Below are 4967 nucleotides of genomic sequence, written 5' to 3'. Positions count from 1 at the left end.
AAATATGCTTTAAATCTTTTGCTCAAAACAGGGTTGATAGATTGTAAACGGTTGCAACTACAGTTGTTTCAAATTAAATGTGACTTTATTGACTTTATCCAAGCATAGAGGAACATTATTGGAAAACACCACCTAATACAACAACGTAGTTGACGCTTTACAATATGTTACTTTTACCAGGCATGATATTGCATATTTAGTCAATAAAGCTTGCTAGTTTATGCATGCACCAAATTAGGATAATGGAGCTCATGTTGAAAAGATCCTGCGTGATCTCAAAGGAACCATTAGTTTTGGTCTTCCTTGTAGCTATCTTCATTTTTTGATGTTGATTGGGCAGAATGCCCCCATAATCGCAAATATATAGGTGGTTATCTGACCTATATGAAAACCAATTTATTGTCTTAATGCTTTGTCAAACAACGTGCAATTACCAAGTCCAGTACAAAGCAGAATATAAAGTATTTACATGTGCTGTGTCTGAACTTGTCTGGCTCAAACAACTAATGAGAGAATTAGACATTTTTTTCTATGGGGTTTCAGTTATATGGTGTGATAATCTAGGTTCTACAATATGGTTGCGAATCCTATATTTTATGCGTTGAGCAAACATATATAAATTGATTATCACTTTGTACAAGAAAAGGTTTTTAAAGAAAAATTAAAGTTTAATTTATTGCTTTAAGACATCCTGACCAAGCCATTGGTTGTCCCAAAGTTTCTTCACTTTAAGAACAAGCTCAACCTCACGAACATTGGCTTGAGTAAGTATGTTTACGGATCCAAGATCAAGTTCAGATCCATATCCCAGATCCGATACAAATCTAAGGGGATGCCCAAGAGTCTTCTTTAAGATGGGGACATCCAAAAGTCCTACATAAGTGTTCTTCCAAAAAGCTTTTAGTTAAAGAGGCTTGTGAAAAGCCACTTAAGTAAGACTCCTACAAGACAAATAACTCATTTTAATTATAATTGTTATGTGTTAAGGATTTAAGAAAATTGAAAATAATAGTCTTTATATAAATAAATGTAACTGTTTTACACTTTGTCTGAATTAAGAGAGAGAAAGGGTGTTTATTGGTGAAAGCAACAGTCTCACCGACGTTAAATATGTGTTTATGTGTTTGTATTTCAAACGTGCAAGCCCTCTTTCCTCTGCCTTGAAAGATGTAGATTACGATATAGAACAAAAGAAAGAAGAAACCACAAACTCTGATCAATCGTAATTAGAGAACTAAGAGATGAATGAAACCATAATAAAACACATCGATCACTATGTTCATCATCTCCCTTGCACGTCCTTAACCGGAGGGAACAATGCAGTTCGAGAATTCTCGTTGCTGGTGCTGCTGTCCGCGGATAATATGTCGTCGATCGGAACAGGAGCAGAATTCTCATGCCGGAGAGGCACCGTCGGCTGAAAGACAACGCCGGCACCATCAACCTGTTTACCTTGGCAAGAAGGGGAAGGGGGGGCAGCAGCAGCAGCGGCCTCCTGCAGCTGCAAAGCATGCTCGAGGTTCCAGAGCACGTCCCCCATGGAAGGCCTGTCCACACCATACTCGGCCAAGCATTTCTCGGCAGCCTCCGCGAACTTGCGGAGCGAGGAGGGAGCCACGGTGCCAACGAGGTGGGGGTCGATAATCTTCTCCAGGAGGCCCTTTCGCTTCCACTGCATGGCCCACTCGGCCAGGTTGACCTGCTCCCTCGGCAACGCCGGGTTGATGGCCGGCCTCGCGCACAGCACCTCGAACAGCACCACCCCGAACGAGTACACGTCCGACTTGTCCGTCAGTTGCTGCCTCCTGAAGTACTCGGGGTCGAGGTAGCCGAAGCTGCCCTTCACCGCCGTACTTACGTGCGTCTGTTCCATGGAAGGCGCCGCCTTCGAGAGCCCGAAATCGGCGACCTTGGCGATCAGGTTCTCGTCCAGCAGGATGTTGGTGGTCTTCACGTCCCTGTGGATGATCCCCTGAGCCGCTCCCGTGTGCAGGTAATGCAGCCCCCTCGCCGCACCGATGCACACCTCCAGCCTCTGCTTCCACAACAGCGGCGCCAGGTTATTCCCCCCGTAGAGGTGATCCCTCAGCGGCCCGTTGGACATGTACTCGTACACCAGTATCATCTCCGAGTTCTCGTCGCAGTAGCCGATGAGCGACACCAGGTGCCGGTGCCTCAGCTTCGACAGCATCTGTATCTCCGTCTGGAACTCCGTGATCCCTTGCTCCGACTGCGGGTTCCCCCTCTTCACGGCCACCCGGGTGCCGTCGTCCAGTTCGCCCAGGTACACGTTGCCGAACCCGCCCACCCCAATGACGGCCTTCTGGTCGAAGTTCTTGGTGGCCGCCTGCAGCTCCGCCAAGGTGAAGTACCTCCCCAGACCCAGTGTCGACGAGTAGAAGAAGCTGGTCTTGTGCGAGCCAAGGTGCGACCCCCCGCTCCTGCTGCTCAGGAAGCTGGAGTGCCCCCCCGCGTGGAGCGGCAGCAGCCACGACGAGAAGCTGTTCCGCTTCTCCCAGTCCCTGGGCCTCCGTTGCCACCGGAGCACCACCGCTCCCAACCCCAACAAACCACCCAGCGCCACAACCAACCCGACGGCAGCGGCCATGCTCCCGCTTCCCTTCTGGCCACCGCCGGCCATCACCATCAACCCGTCAACAGAGAACTCCCCGTCCAGGCTCCCCACCGAGTTGCTCAGCTTCATGATCTCCACCCCGTTGAGGATGGCGTTGGGGGGGCTCGATCCGGACGCGCCGTCCTCCTTCACGGGACCCACCTGCACCACGATCCGTTCTCCGGCGACGGACGCGTTGAGGACGAAGTCGTGGTAGTAGGGGGCGGCGAGCTTGCCCGCGAGGGTCGATAAATCGAGGCCCGAGAGGGCCATGTGACGGTTGAGGTACACGTTGAAGTAGAGCTCGTTGAGGCTCCTGCTGACAATATCGCAGAAGTGGAGGCGCACCACGTAGCTGAAGGCCGGGTCGACGTCGAACTCCCACGTGACGTTGAACCTGTAGTTGTCATTGTTGTTGTGGGACCTCGATTGCACCATCGCGCTGGCCGTGGCGTAGACCCATCTGGGCGCGATCAGGGGGGAGACCCCACCGTCCTGCGGGTCGTAGGCCACGGCGCTCGGCTGCACCGCCACTCTCCGGGCTGCCGCCCGGACAAGGAGGTGCCCCCGGTCATCTCCGGCCCAGAAGCGACCAAGCGTGTCGTTCTCAGGCGACAGGTAGGGACCGCCGACGTTGAGCCTGTAGGCGGTCTGGAAGGCGGCACGGTCCTGGAAGACGAAATCGCCTACTGGGGCCACCGTGGAGGCGGAGGGCGGGACGAGCAAGTCAGGGGCGGAGACGAACTCGACGGCGTTGACGAAGGCGACGGAGTTGCGGAGAGGGGAGAAGGTGAGGGAGAAACGATCGTCAGTGACGTTGACGAGGTACTCGCGGAGCTCCCACGTGGAGGCGTTCGCGAGGTTGAAGGAGTGGAGGAGGACGAGGTCGGTGGTGGTGACGGAGAAGACGGCGTCGGTGAGGTCGAACTCGGAGTTGGTAACGGGAAAGAAGTGGAGGCGGACCCAGTGCCAGCCCCGCCTCGCCACACGGAACGTGAAGGTCGCCTGATCCACGAATATCCGGGCGGTGAGATAGACCGGAGTAGGGACAGCCGGGGAGGAGGGGCCGCCCACTTGGATGTTAGCCTCAGACGACAGGAAGGACGCGGATTCCGGATCGGAGCGGAAGGCACGGCCGTCCGAGAGGGTGGTGGCCGTCGGGGAGCCGCAGTCGATGAGGTAGTCGTCGACGGGGACGAATGTCGGGAGGAGGCCGGGTTCTTGCGCCGACGATGAGATGACGAAGAAGCAGAGGAGTAGAAGGACCAAATCCACCGGCGCCACCACCGATGAAGATGGCCAAAGGGTACCCATCTCTCTGTCTTTGTCCTTGACGAAGGAAAGCGGGGTTATTTGTTGCCCTCCCCGCTCTCCCTCGCCTGCCTCTAATTAATCTTCTTCTTCTTTTTCTTCTACTGATGCTGCTACTACGGCATAAGAACGTCCATTGAAGAAGGGCCTGTTTCTCTCCTTCCTTCTTCCTTCGTTTCTCGATCGGTTCATTCCCCTTCTGATCAGCAGAGCGTGGATTGAGGGAACAGCGAGAGAATTAGCTTCCGAATGAAGGGGAGAAATTGTGGGGTGGGGTGGCGACTCTTAGGAATTAGTAGGCAAGCACGATAGCTTTGACCGGTCGAGCCAATGTGGAACGCTAGCCGTATTCTCCGTGTGCGATAATCTCTCCCCCTCTCTCCCTTGGCAATTTTTTTGGAAAAATTCCTAAAACACAGCTACCATCCTTTTACCTTCAACTCAAAATCATATGCTACCTTTTTCAAAGCTCCTAAAGCTATTAAGTCAATTTTTTTATGCACAGCTACCATACTTTACCTTAAACTCAAAATCATATGCTACCTTTTTCAAACTCCCAAAGCTATTAAGTCATTTTTTAATGCTTTTGTCTCAAAAACTTATCTTTATTTTCTTTTTTAAAAAGAAGTTGTCTTTGTGTCAATTATCTTTTATGCGATTTCAAGCGATAAGATAATACAAGACACTTATTTTGTGACTTTATTCAACAAAACTTTTGACTTAAAATTACTGAGTTCAAGAAAAAGCTCTTGTGTAAAACAATGTACTAGACCAATCTCATTTAGCCAAACCACCTTGCCTATATAAACATGCATTAAAGAGAGACCCTCGTGTTAAGCTATATACATACATTTAACTAATATTGTCGTCAAGCTGTTTGTGTATTTTGTCTTTGTCAAAATCTTTTTTTTGAAAATACCTTGACAGATTCAACTTTTTGATCTTTTAAAAGTTGGTGTGTCTACTTCTTTATTATCGATTAAGCTTTGCACACTCAACAACAAAGTGGGTTATTCTGTAGACACTTTATTTTAGACCAAGA

The 4967-nt window shown here is 50.4% G+C and overlaps 1 pseudogene; it reads right to left on the bottom strand.

Moving 5' to 3' along the window:
- Positions 1-1168: 1168 nt before the first annotated feature.
- LOC149828046 (putative receptor-like protein kinase At4g39110 pseudogene) lies at positions 1169-3928 on the bottom strand (annotated as a pseudogene).
- Between the last annotated feature and the right edge of the window lie 1039 nt (positions 3929-4967).

This window comes from Nuphar pumila, chromosome 10 (assembly GCF_984573655.1).
Source record: "Nuphar pumila chromosome 10, dmNupPumi1.hap1.1, whole genome shotgun sequence".
Taxonomy (NCBI): domain Eukaryota; kingdom Viridiplantae; phylum Streptophyta; class Magnoliopsida; order Nymphaeales; family Nymphaeaceae; genus Nuphar; species Nuphar pumila.
This window is presented reverse-complemented; position numbering and strand designations above follow the sequence as displayed.